Here is a 15,042-nt window from a genome sequence, read left to right on the forward strand (position 1 = left end):
TAGCATATGCAAGGAAGCGGAAAGAAACAATAGCAATCTCAACATAACGAGAGGTAATTTAGTAACATGAAAATTTCTACGACCATATTTTCCTCTCTCATAATAATTACATGTAGGATCATAAGCAAATTCAACAATATAGCTATCACATGACATATTCTCAACACGATCCAAATGCATGCGAAGTTGACACTCTTCCAAAATAGTGGGATTATCATTAACTAAAGTCATGACCTCTCCAAACCCACTTTTATCAAAAATACCATAAGATTGAACATTCTCCAAATATGTGGGATCTAAAGTTGACACTCTTACAAACCCACTTTCAATATTATTGCAAACGTTTTATCAATCTCATATTCATCATGGGGCTTAAATAAATTTTCAAGATCATAAGATGAAATCACCCCAATCATGATCATTGCAACAAGTAGTAGACATAGCAAAACTAGCATCCCCAAGTTTAGGGTTTTGCATATTATTATCATGATTGTCATCAAGAGAATTTATAGTAAAATCATTGCAATCATGCTTTTTATTCAAGGAGCTATCGTGAATCTCTTCATAAATTTCTTCATCACAATTTTCAGATTTACGAATTTTAAGCAAAACCTCATAAAGATAATCTAGTGCACTCAAATCACTAGAAATTGGTTCGTCATAATTGGATCTCTTAAAAAGATTAGCAAGGGGATGAGGATCCATAAACTTTTAGCAAGCGAAGATGCAAGCTAAAAGAAGGCACATGGTAACACAAGATCGAACGGAAGGAGGGCGAAGAAAAGGCAAAGGTTTTCAAAAATCATTTTAGAAGTGGGGGAGAGGAAAACGAGAGGCAAATGGCAAATAATGTAATGCGAGGGATAAGAGTTTATGATGGGTACTTGGTATGTCTTGACTTGTGCGTAGACTCCCCGGCAACGGCGCCAGAAATCCTTCTTGCTACCTCTTGAGCACTGCGTTGGTTTTCCCTTGAAGAGGAAAGGGTGATGCAGCAAAGTAGCGTAAGTATTTCCCTCAGTTTTTGAGAACCAAGGTATCAATCCAGTAGGAGGCCACGCTCAAGTCCCTTGCACCTACACAAACAAATAAGAACCTTGCAACCAACGCGATAAAGGGGTTGTCAATCCCTTCACGCCACTTGCAAAAGTGAGATCTGATAGAGATGATAAGATAATATTTTTGGTATTTTTATGATAAAAGATTAAAAGTAAAGATTGCAAAATAAACGGGGCCAGAAATAGCTCGCTGACGGGAGATTAATATGATGGAAAATAGACCCGGGGGCCATAGGTTTCACTAGTGGCTTCTCTCAAGATAGCATAAGTATTACGGTGGGTGAACAAATTACTGTCGAGCAATTGATAAAAAAGTGCATAAGTATGAGAATATCTAGGCATGATCATGTATATAGGCATCACGTCCGTGATAAGTAGACCGACTCCTGCCTGCATCTACTACTATTACTCCACACATCGACCGCTATCCAGCATGCATCTAGAGTATTAAGTTCATAAGAACGGAGTATCGCTTTAAGCAAGATGACATGATGTAGAGGGATAAACTCATGCAATATGATATAAACCCCATCTTTTTATCTTCGATGGCAACAATACAATACGTGTCGTTTCCCCTACTGTCACTGGATCGAGCACCGCAAGATTGAACCCAAAGCTAAGCACTTCTCTCATTGCAAGAAAGATCAATCTAGTAGGCCAAACCAAACTGATAATTCGACTTGCAAAGATAACCAATCATACATAAAAGAAATCAAAGGAGATTCAAATATTGTTCATAGATAATCTTGATCATAAACCCACAATTCATCGGATCTCGACAAACACACCGCAAAAAGAGTTACATCAAATAGATCTCCAAGAGAATCGAGGAGAACTTTGTATTGAGATCCAAAGAGAGATAAGAAGCCATCTAGCTAATAACTATGGACCCGAAGGTCTGAGGTAAACTACTCACACATCATCGGAGAGGCTTTGGTGTTGATGTAGAAGCCCTCCGTGATCAATGCCCCCTCCGGTGGAGCGCCGGAAAAGGCCCCAAGATGGGATCTCGCGGGTACAGAAGGTTGAGGCGGTGGAAATAGGGTTTTGGCTCCGTATCTGATGTTTCTAGGGTATATGAGTATATATAGGCGAAAGAGGTCGGTCAGAAGAGCTACCAGGGGCCCACAAGGGTGGGGGGCGCGCCCAGGGGGCAGCCGCGCCTCCCTGCCTCGTGGCCTCCTTGTTGATTGCTTGACGTCCACTCCAAGTCCTCTGGATCACGTTTGTTCCGAAAATCACGTTCCCGAAGGTTTCATTCCGTTTGGACTCCGTTTGATATCATTTTCCTTCGAAACACCGAAATAGGAAAAAACAGCAATTTGGGCTGGGCCTCCGGTTAATAGGTTAGTCCCAAAAATAATATAAAAGTGTATAATAAGCCCATTAAACATCCAAAACAGAATATATATTAGCATGGAACAATCAAAAATTATAGATACGTTGGAGACGTATCAAGCTACTGGTACATACCCTCAGCCCCGAGGGTGAACTACTCCCTCCTCGTCATGGAGAGCGTCGGGATGATGAAGATGGCCACTGGTGAGGGACCCCCCCCCTCTGGCAGGGTGCTGGAACAGGGTCCCGATTGGTTTTTGGTGGCTACAGAGGTTTGCGGCGGCGGAACTCCCGATCTAGGTTATGTTCTGGAAGTTTGGGTATATATAAGAGGTTTTGGCGTCGGTAACAAGTCAAGGGGGTCTCCGAGGCGGCCACGAGGTAGGGGGGCGGGCCCGGGGGTAGGGCGCACCCCCACCCTCGTGGATGCCTCGGGACTCTTCTGGCCCATCTCCGATACTCCGTGGGCTTCTTCTGGTCCAAAAATAATCTCCGTGAAATTTCAGGTCAATTGGACTCCGTTTGGTTTTCCCTTTTCTGCGATACTCAAAAACAGGGAAAAAACAAAAACTGGCACTGGGCTCTAGGTTAATAGCTTAGTCCGAAAAATCATATAAAATAGCATATAAATGCATATAAAATATACTAGATGGATAATATAATAGCATGGAACAATCAAAAATTACAGATACGTTGGAGACGTATCAATATGGGAACCAAGGGGATATCTGAGGTGTAATAAGGGCCTATTTCATACAGCTCTGCATAAAATTCAACTCCGCTCTAAAGAACGCAAGCCAAATGGAGTAGCTCCTCCACACACACAAAACTAGAATCTATGGTCAACTCCTCGTTTTTCGTGAAACTCTTTAGGGGGTGCTTAAAAAAAACTCTTGTTCAAAAAGTCCACGCGGAGTTGGTGGAAAATTACCCACCACTGCCAGTGTCGGAGATGATCCTAGCAGATCCCTCGGTAGGGTATGCCAACATTGTGACTAGGTCGGAGGGGAAACAAGGAGACGAGTTTACCCCAGTTCAGGCCCTTCGATAGAGGTAAAATCCTACTCCTGCTATGTGTATGTTGCGATTGGGGTGTACAAAGTACAAGTATGAACCGAGAGATTGTATGATCTCTAAGGTGCTCTATCGACAAGCCCATCTTCGGCTGGCATAAGATGCCGAGGCCCTAGGGTTACATGAGTCCTAGTCGGTTACGTCAGTGGAGACGAGTCCTCCACAACTTCGTCTTCGTTGTCTTGAAGGGCAAGGCTTCCAGAGTCTAGTTTCTCCCAGAGAGCCCATGGACTTCCATGATGGCTTAGGGTGTAACCAACCTAGAGGGGGTGGGGGGGGGGGGGAAGGGGGAGGGCCGACCTACTTGGATCGGTAACCGACAAGGTGAGGTACCCCTGCGCCGTAACTCCGTCGGCCACTGGTAAGTGGATACCCCTTCGTTGTTTACCCACGTTGCAGATCCCCCAATAGGCCTTTCCCACCAAAAATTTTCATTCCTGAAGCCGGAGCTAGCTGGAATCCAAATAGGATAAACTGCTCTCTGGCGGAGAAGTCCTGGGTGGAACTACTTGAAAGTGATTTTCTTTTAAGAAGGATTGCCCAAAAGTGGATTTGATGGAGTTGAGCGGATTTTGGTGGAGTGAAGTAGTCCCAAACAGACCCTAAATTCTTGTTGCCGGTTAAAGCTTCATATCATGCCAGTGATCCATTCGTAGCTTCATCCATTGAAATCTTGCATGATCATATCCTCATATAGAGCATAATATAATGATACTCTTCTTTGGAGTTGAATCCACATATGATGAAGTTTTGCTCATACAGTAACTACTAGATGGACTTTGGTACCGGACAAATCCTTATCTCATGTGCACCTGGTCTGATCATCTATGCGTACTCTGCTCAATGAAAACCCCTATCAAGGGGTCTGACGATATTATGAATCAACATGCCCCTTTTGCCCATGCAGAGGGGCATGACATATCTTATTCGACGATGTTGCATCAAGTGACCGCTATAACACCCACAAGCCTATGGGCCAGCCCAGTTCTGATAGCTTGACACTAGTAGCGGTTCTATATCGACAGGTTCCGCTGGTTTGTTGTGGCTTTTTTCTTCAGTTTTTCTCAGTTGATTTTTTCGTTGATATTCTTTTGGCTTCTCGTTGCCTTTGTTTTTTTTCCTTCCTTTGTCCATTTCAGGTTTTTTGGGTGGTGGTGGATGTTACACGGAGAATGATTTTGAAATACAGGAATATTAAACCTAGTCATGTATGATTATTTCTTAATTCAATATTTTTTCTAATGCATGGAAATTTTAAAGTATATATGGACATTTTTTCAGACAGACAAATATTTATAATGCATTATTTTAAAGTATATATATCACTGTTTTCAATAATACATTAAATTTGTCAGTAAACCGACAACTGATTTTTCTTTGAGGGCCAAGAGCAGCCAGTTTTTCCTTCATTTCAGGAGCCAACATTACCAGGATATTTTCCTTCATTGTCTGTAATAAACGGTGTAACTATTGTGAAGCATCAATAAAATGCGCCATGAAGGCTTTTCCTAAAAAAAAACATGACTTTGCGCGGTTAGTTGCACAAACTGAAGATACTACCGTCTACCGGCTGAAGAGTCGACACCGGGCGATCTGCAAACATAACAATAGGAAGGGAAGGGACATGCACACCGGTCGACCTAGTGGTCTCCGTCTCAGCTCTAGATGTAGTCGAACTTTATATGAATATCAGTTGTCGGCTCAAGTTCAGCGTGCACATAATTAGCATGTCAGATGACACTTACTGGATCCGTGAATGAGATGTTCATCATCGGTTCTTATTGCTGATCTGTCTGTCAGTGCATCTGTGCAGTTTTTGTTAGTAGGGAGAGAGAGGTGCCTGAATTTAGGTACTACTCCAAGACTGCCGCTGAATCCAACTGCACAGATCTGCAATAAGTTCAGGGTGCAGGTTAAGTTCAGCATGCCATCGCATTTCACTGCCGCTGTATAAATAAGGCTTACGGTTCGGCGCACCGCGCACCACGCAGGCGATATGTAAACGTTAAACAGAAAGATGTGCTGGCGTCTCGTGGCATGCATGCACATGCGACACAAGATCAGTGGTAACTGGTCTGTTGATCTCAAGTTGTGCACCTCTGAACTTTCGTTTAGTTTGTTGACCCACAGATATCGCGCAAACCAAAGTCCAGAAAAGGCCCTCGCTACACTGCATTTTCCTTTCGCGAAAAGGACCCAGATCTGATCTGTTATGAAGGTTCATTCAGAATAACTGTAGATCGGCACACAACTTCTGTCGGCGACCATTTGATTTCTGCATTTCCATTTATAAAATATAAATAACCAAACATAGCACAAATGCCTCCGTAGCATAGTGGTAGTGCGTTCCCTTCGTAAGGGAAAGGTCGTGAGTTCGATCCTCACCGGGGGCTCAAAAAATGTCTTTTTTTATCTTTTCCTAGCCTTATTTTAATTATTATTTTTAACTTTTTGGCTTCTTGCTCATGTCCCAAACGGTGAGGTAAGATCACCTTTTTTTTTGGATGGGAACGCCTCATGGCATTTTATTCAATTTGGGGTAAAGTAACATCATGGAGTACAAGAGGTAAAAGAAAAGCAGGCGTTACATCTACCCAGTCCTCACAAATTTTAGAATCATAGCATCTTCTAGCAAGAAAATGGGCTACTCCATTAGCTTCTCTTGGACAGTGTTTGAAGTTGATCCCCGGAATGTTATGCGCCAAAAGAAAGCAATCAGCTAGTATCGCCGAGTGAGGGCTCCAGATTTCCGAATCTCCATTGCATGCTTGCACTAACTCGAGACAATCAGACTCTATCTGTACATTATGGCAGCCCAGTCTCTACCAGTTTTAATCCACTCCTTAGTGCAATTGCTTCGGCCGCTTGCGGACTAATTGTGTTGTCAATCATTTCTGAAATCCCAGCCACAGCTTCTCCCCTGGAATTACGCAGAATCGCCGCTGCCGCACCACTGCCATCCTCGAAAAACGACGCATCTATATTAAGTTTATATGTACCTGGTGCTGGTCTTTGCCAATGCTCAGTAGTAGTCTGTTTGGGCGTTCGGTTAGCATGATTCATAGAGATGGCCTGAATGGCAAAAGCTGTACTTGGTGTGGGTTTAATTCTTTCTCCTTTAACTAGCTCACGACGCTCCCACCAAATATACCAGGCCGCCACCGCAATCATTTCCTGCAGCCCCAACTGACCGAGAACAGGTGATTTCTTCACTGGGTACTTGAGAAGTTCCTCCATCACCACTGAACCCGAACGGTCAGTGTTAAGAGCCCTCAATATTAAGTCATATAATCCCAAGGATTTCCAAACCTGTTTTGCACGCTCACATGTAAAAGCTAGATGTCGAATATCTTCTGCCCCCTGGTGGCAAATAGGGCATGCGGGCGAGAGCTTGAAGTGTCTATTCCTCAATATTCCCACTCCTGGTATAATGCCGTGTAGAGCTCGCCATACAAATTTTTTGATCTTACTAGGAATGTGCAGCTTCCATAGTATATCCCAAACCGAATTCTCACTTGACGTTTCACTCGGATTTTTCCTCAGCCTGGCTCCGAACTGGTGCTCCCATTCTATGTAGTATGCCGTTCTCACGGTGAAACTGTAGGATTTTGTAGCATGCCACGCCACAAAGTCCTCCGGTAGCTGTCCTGACAATGGAATTCCTAGGATTCGTTCCGATCCACTCCAAAGAAAACTGATCTTATTAGTTGTTCGTCCCAATCTCCTGTATCCGGGTCCATGAGTTCATCAACAGTATTTAGTAAAATGTTCCCTCTAGGTGTGATGATCTTCCTTGAGGGGCTCTGTGGGATCCAATGATCATTCCAAATATTGATCCTAGCACCAGACCCAACTCTCCATATATGACCTCTTTTAAAGGTTTGAAGACCAGCCACTATGCTTTGCCAAGTGAAAGATGCTCCCTTCTTGGGCCCAGCATTCAGCAAGTTCCCACCTGGATAGTATTTTGCTCTAAGCACTTGTGCACATAATGTCTCGGGATGGGTTATCAATCTCCAACTCTGCTTTGCCAGCATGGAAAGGTTGAAAGCATGTAGGTCTCTAAATCCCATACCACCCTTAGATTTTGGTAGGCACATCCTCCACCATGCAAACCAATGCATGCGTTTTTGCTCCTCAGTGTCTCCCCACCAAAAGGCTGACATTGCATCAGTAATCTCCTTACACACCTTTTTTGGAATTTTAAAAATTGCCATAGCAAAGACTGGAATGGATTGGATTATTGCTTTCAACAAAATCTCCTTACCTCCCATAGACAGAATTTTTTCTTTCCACCCTTTCAGACGGTCAATGATTCTTTCAACAAGGTACTCAAAGCTTTCACTTTTATCTAACCCCACCATAGAAGGGAGGCCCAAGTATTTGTCAGAAATAGCTTCTGTCATGATATTTAGCTCATTGCAAATCTCCGCTTTCAACTCAACTGCAACATTGGGACTGAAGAAGATACTACTCTTCCCCACGCTCACCATGTGCCCTGAACTAGCACAATATTCATCCAACACCTGTCTCAATGAGGTTGCATTAACCAAATCCGCTTTCATAAGGATAAGGGAATCATCAGCAAATAGTAAATGAGAAACTGATGGTGCATTTCTGCACACCCGAACACCTTCAATGCCACGGACCTCCTCTTTTTGAGCCAAAGCACTAGATAAACCCTCTGCACAGATCAAGAATAAATAAGGTGATAGTGGATCCCCTTGTCTGAGTCCCCTGCTAGGGATAAAACACTCAGTCTCTTGGTCATTAAATCTGATTTTATATTTAACTGAGTTAACACAAGCCATTAAAAGGTCAACAAACTCGGAATGAAAACCCAACTGTAGCATTATCTTTTCAAGAAACTTCCACTCCACCCTATCATAAGCTTTGTGCATGTCCAGCTTCACAGCACAATAACCAACCTTCCCTTTCTTTATGTTCTTTATTGCATGCAAACTTTCATAGGCCAGAAGAATATTATCAGTGATGAGTCTGCCTGGTACAAAAGCACTCTGAACTGGAGAGATAATATCATCAAGATGGATTTTTAATCTGACTGCTATCATCTTGGATATTATTTTGTAAAGAACATTGCAAAGACTAATTGGCCTATATTGGGTAATCTGCTCGGGTTCATCTACCTTGGGGATAAGTACAATTACTGTATCGTTCCACCCTTCTGGAATAACTTTATCATTGATAGCTTTAAGTACTTCTGCAGTCAGAGCATCGCCAATAATATGCCAACATTTTTTGAAGAAAATTGCATGGAAGCCATCCATACCTGGTGCCTTCATGTCGCCAATTGAGAAAAGAGCCTTCTTAACCTCCTCGGCTAAGTATGGCTTCATAAGCTCATCATTCATAGCCGAAGACACACGTGGCAGCACCTTATTAATAAGGTTCGGATCCGGCTCTCCAACTTCTGTAGTGAAAAGACCCGCAAAGTAATCATATATGAGTGGGTTTAAATATGCAGTACCCTCACGCCAAACTCCTTGGTTATCTTTCAACCGTTTTATCCGATTTCTCAACCTACGGGTAGAGGCAAAGTAGTGAAAATATGAAGTGTTTTTGTCACCGTATTTCAACCATTGAATTCTGCTCCTCTGGGCCCAGTACATCTCCTCCTGTTCCAAGAGTTTCTCAATTTCTTCGGCAAGTTCCTTCTGACGAGCAACATTTGCTGGCGATAATACATCCTTACTGACTGACTCCATCTCTCTGTGTACTCGTTTCAACTTTTTTGAGGAGTTCCGGAGCACTGTTTTATCCCATAGGTGAAGAGCTTTATGCACATGTGCTAGCTTCCCCGCTAGACCATCATTTTGAATTTCCTGCCCAAGGCCATGCCAAACCTCTTCCACAACCTGCCTAAAATTGGCCTCCTTTAGCCACCGAGGCTCAAACCGGAGCACTGTCGGCCCAGTATGTTCATGAGCCACTTCCTCTACCAAATTGATCAGGAGTGGTCGATGATCAAACTTGTGGTAGTCCAGATGCTCAACCCTCGCTGCAGGAAACATGGAATTCCATGCATCATTTGAAACCGCTCGGTCGAGCCTCTCTCTTATCATTCCTCTATGCCAGGTAAACTTGTCTCCAAAGTAGCCTAGGTCCGATAGATTGCACTCATCTAGGGCGTCCCTGAATGCCGCCATGTACTGAGCTGGTCGGGGATTACCCCCTTCTTTTTCAAAGGAGGACATTATATCATTAAGATCACCAGCCACCATCCATGGCATATCACATACCGCTCTGAGCTCTCTAAGACGCTGCCAAGTCTTGTGTTTATCTGCCCACTTTGGTTCTCCGTAGAGACCCGTGAATCTCCAAAAATTCTCAGCTCCACTTCCCACAAAAACATCTATGAAGTTATTGTTCATGTCCCTTAGAGAGATTATTACCTCCTTCTTCCAAAACAACAATAAACCACCGCTCCGGCCATCACTCCGGATAACATACTTATGACCCATCTTCAATCTTCGACGTAGACATTCTGCTGGGTATTCATCCAAATGACTCTCCATCAAGAACATCACGTCAGGGCTCCTGCACTTTTGAACATGCAACAACGCCCTAACTGTCGCAGCCTGTTGTAGTCCACGGCAATTCCAGCTTAGAATTCTCATTGCGTTCCAGAACTAGCTGATTTAGCACACGAACAAACCTGCCGTAATCAGAATGATACAGAGGGACAGAAAACCGATCACAACACCTTGCAAGGCAACGGAGTTGCGCCGGGACAGACTACCGGCTACGCGAGACGCGCGCCGGGACAGACAATCAGCTTCACGAGACTAAGCAAGTGCCTGATCCTTCAAAACAACCATGTAGCAGACCGCAAGAAAAAACATCCAGGCTAAACCAGCTCTTCTTCTTCTCTCATGAGGCCATCACGTTCGCGATCAGTAGGGGCCCATAGCTCCGCGAGATCAGACGATGGGCAGATGGCCAGGCAAGCGGCACGCGAGGGCAAGCGCCGGGTTTCGCTTCAGCTACTCGCGAAGGCAGACGCCGGGCTGGCGGCCGCCGCCGGCGGCGGCGGCAGTCAAGCCCTAGAGCGCCTGCTAATCGCCCTCCAGGAGGAAAAACGCTGTTATTTCGTGAGGTAAGATCACCTTGGTCGTGAGTTCGATCCTCACCGGGGGCTCAAAATGTCCTTTTCATCTTTTCCTAGCTTTTTATTTAAGTTATTGTTTTTTTAAACTGCAGTTTTTTGCTTCTTGCTCATTATTGCTCATGTCCCAACGGCGAAGTAATATTACCTTGTTGAAGTTTAGTGAATGTGAAGCATGAATCATAGTAATAATGCAGATGTCATTCCACAGCAATATGCATATATCAATATGGATCACAAAGATGTCTTCTATTAGTACTGGTTTTATCGGTGTTATCTGTATTAGTATTCATGCTTCACAATGTCATTAAGGGTGACGTGGACCTTTCCGTTGGTATTTTCTTCACGGTCTCTCTCCCCAATCAAACTTGAAAACCCCTGCCAATTCGATAGTAGCGTGGCAACACATTCCTCCAAGGTTGTAGTGCTCCCACTCCTCTTGTTCATCGTCCGCAAGATTGCCGTTCAGGTGCTCCTGCCTTTGATTTTGCCATCCCGTGGGATCCCATGAGGGCCTTCGCCAACTGGAATGCCTCTACCGCCCAGACACCTGATGCAAGTGTAGAGGACCATATGTACCTCTTGTGGTAAGTCAGACTGTCGAATCAAACAAGGAGCAGAAAGAATCGGTGCCTGAAAAATAGGTATGAATAACTACAAACCGCTTCCCACAAAAAGAACTACAAAATGCTAGATAGGGTGATAGTAATTTTTTGGCAATATGGATGATTGCAAGTAATTAAATAACAATAAAGTAAACATATTCCATGAATAACAAAATCATTAATTATGTTACGGACAAGCCAATGGTGATTCATATAAAGACTATAGATCATTCTTGAGGACGGCCGGATAGCTAATAGCTGACAAGTTCCATACTCATTTGTTTTTTCTTTACTTTCTGTTTGATCTTCGTCAATGGCTAGAGGCTGAGCTAAACTACTGCAAAAATCAATGGCTCATATGTTCTTATGATTAAACTACCAACAATCAAACCGTGTATTCGTTAAGCATTATTAAGGCAATACTTAACCATAGCTTAAGTTATGGAGTCCCCATCAATCGTGTATGCTACAAATTCTATACTAGGGCCTCCCGTCCTAAATTTGCCATGATTAATGGTCTCCTCTAGACCCATAAATGGCAAAGTAGCAGCAACCAACATTCACATACTACCACTAATGAATTACACACACCATATAATCACATAAACTGATCTTATTGCAAATCCATATTTTTTTGAGGGGTTAAACCAAATTTATTACTCAAAGTCCACATGGTGTGGGATACAAAACGGATCATGGGGTGCGCCAAACCAGACGTGACGCCCCTGATCTAAGGATTGAGCAAATTTGGCTAACCTATCGGCATCCTTGTTCGCGGATCTGCCTTCAAAAGTTATATTACAATTAAAAAGTAATAAACGTTGTCTAATCTCAATAATAATAGCTCCATGAGCTCCTTGGCTTGATTTCTTGATGTCATCTACCACCTGTTTAGAGTCAGAAGCCAGCACAAAGTTTTGTAGCATAAGATCTTGCGCCAGCGACAGTCCTTCGCGACATGCAATTGCCTCCAAGACTGTCGAGTCTGTTATTCCATGTATAACGAGCGCTGAACTTCCAACATAGTTACCAGAGCTGTCCCTACACACAGCAGCAGCTGCTCCCCGGTTATGTAGTTTGGAAACTGCAGCATCAACATGAATCTTTGAGAATCCCGATGGTGGTGCCTTGGGACGAAAAGGTCCTCCTCTGGGCTGGCGGGTAGCTATCTCCAATCTCTTCGGCAGAAGCTCCAGGTCAGCCAAATACCTGGCAATAAACTGATGTGTCGAAGAAGGGCTCTGGTAAATTGCCTAGTGGATTGCCTTGTGAGGAGCCCACGAAGTAGCCCATAAGGTGACTGCTAGACGAACAAACGCTGCATGGGATAGCGTATCGATCATCGAAAACAGCCATTGTTTCGCGCTAGGCTCCGTGGTTTCACATAAGTGTTCTGCCAGTTCTCCGTCCACCATGGCCCATATGCATCTAGACATCGAACACTCAAGCAAGGAGTGCCTCCAGGAGTCCTCTGCACCGCACAAACCACAAGTACTGGATGGCGCCATCTTCCTATGAGCACAAACATCTTCTGTAGGCAAGGAGTGTTTAGCAAGTCTCCATAGAAACATCCAAATCTTTCCCGGGACAGAAGTTTTCCAAAGCATTTTCCAAGAGTCAGCGTCACGTTCACTGCTCGAGGAACCTGCAGTGCCATCAATCCAAGCTTCCCTTCTGTACTTCTTGTCCAGCAGCATCCTATACGCTGATCTTACTGAAAAACAGCCATTTTTCTCGAAGAACCAAGCCCATGTATCCTGTATGTTTGTAGTACACAAAGGTATGTTTAGTATAGCTGGAATATCAATTGGGAGGCAGATTTCCTGTAATCTGTGCATATCCCAAACTGCTGCTGTTTGATCAATAAGGTCTGATACAAGAGCCGGCGGGTTGTTCTGGCGACTTCCATATGGTCTCAACATTTCCTTCCTCGGGATCCAATTGTCCGACCAGATGTTGGTGTTCTCTCCATTGCCTATTCTCCTTATTAGGCCTTGTTTTAGTAAATCACGTCCCTCAATGATCGCACGCCAAATTTGGCTCAGATGGCTCCCCAAGTCTGCATCAAGAATACAAATATTTGGAAAATAGACACTCTTGAGTATTCTAGCACTCAGAGAATCTGGAGATTGAAGAATCCTCCAAGCCTGCTTTGCTAGTAATGCCAGGTTAAATAACTCAAAGTCTTTAAAGCCCAAACCACCCATACTTTTAGGCTGGGTCATTGACTCCCATGACACCCAATTTGGTTTTCGATGACCATCCTTGCTGCCCCACCAAAATTTACGGATTAACATATTCAAATGCTCACACAATCCTCTAGGCAACTTGAAACATGACATAGAGTAAACTGGTATTGCTTGGGCAACCGATTTGACTAACACTTCTTTACCTATCGATGATAAAGTTTTCTCAATCCATCCCTGAACTTTGCTCCATAAATAATCCTTCAAATATTTGAAAGCCCCATTCTTTGAAGCCCCTACTTCTATTGGCATCCCAAGATACTTTGCACTCAAAGCCTCATTTGGAACATGCAGCAAGGTTTTTATCTCCTGTCTCACACTATCAGGACAACCCTTACTAAAAAATATTGACGACTTCTCATTTTTTATCCGTTGTCCCGATGCTTGACAATAAGTGTTCAACACCTGGTTGACCTCATTAGCCCCATTAGAGTTAGCCTTGAAAAACAGCAGGCTGTCATCTGCAAAAAGTAAATGGTTTACAGGCGGAGCTGTGTTAGCTACCTGTATCCCATTCAAGTTTGATGACTCATCGATAGATTTTAAAAGGCACGAAAGGCCCTCCGCTGCTATCAAGAATAAATATGGGGAAATTGGGTCTCCCTGACATATTCCACGTGAAGGTTGGAACTCCTCTAACTTCTTACCATTAAATAACACAGAAAATTTGACTGTCCTCACCAGTCCCATAACAATGTCCACCCATCTTTCTGTGAAACCGAGCTTCAGCATTATAGCTTGTAGATAATCCCATTCGACTCTGTCAAAGGCTTTCATCATATCTAGTTTCAGCGCACAATACCTGTTTCTGGCAGCTTTATTCCTCTTCATAAAATGTAAGCACTCATATGCAGCTATTATGTTATTTGTGATGAGTCTGCCAGGAACAAAGGCTGATTGTTCCTCTATATCAGGTAGTATCACCTTCAATCTGTTGGATATGACCTTGGACGCAATTTTATATAAAACATTGCAGAGGAATATGGGCCTGAACTATGATAAAGAAGATGGGTTTTTTACCTTCGGGATTAGCACCAGCAATGTTTCATTTATGCACTCAGCCGACTCAGTGCCATCAATTATGCGAAGGACCGCAACCGTTACCTCCTGTCCACAAACGTCCCAGTGACGTTGAAAGAAATGGGCCGGGAAACCGTCAGGCCCCGGCGCCTTAGTCGGGAACATCTGAAAAAGAGCCACCTTGACCTCCTCATGTGTATAGGGAGCATTCAACAAATTGTTCATCGCTGGAGTTACTTTGACGGGCACAGTTTGGAGAACCTGATCAATGTTGGTTACACCCTCTGATGTATACAGGTTGCTGTAGAAGTTTGTAGCTAGTCCCTCCATCTCACTTGTATCTTCTGACAAACTCCCGTCTGGCCGCTGAAGCGATTTTATTTGGTTTTTCCGTCGCCGACGACTTGCTCGCAAGTGGAAAAAATAAGTATTTTTGTCGCCGTGGACCAGCCATTCAACTCGCGCTCGTTGCCGCCAGAGGATCTCCTCCCAATGGAACAGCTCGACTAGACAGTCAGCTACCTTAGTTTCCTCCCGGCTCGGTTCAGTTCTTCCTGGGATCTCCCGCAGAATCT

General features: G+C 43.8%; 1 non-coding gene across 1 annotated transcript; it reads left to right on the forward strand.

Moving 5' to 3' along the window:
* Window positions 1–5,791: 5,791 nt before the first annotated feature.
* On the forward strand, window positions 5,792–5,863 carry TRNAT-CGU (transfer RNA threonine (anticodon CGU)). The gene has a single exon. It is a non-coding gene; the product is annotated as a tRNA-Thr (tRNA).
* The last annotated feature ends 9,179 nt before the right edge of the window (window positions 5,864–15,042 follow it).

Source organism: Aegilops tauschii, chromosome 1 (assembly GCF_002575655.3).
Source record: "Aegilops tauschii subsp. strangulata cultivar AL8/78 chromosome 1, Aet v6.0, whole genome shotgun sequence".
Lineage (NCBI taxonomy): Eukaryota > Viridiplantae > Streptophyta > Magnoliopsida > Poales > Poaceae > Aegilops > Aegilops tauschii.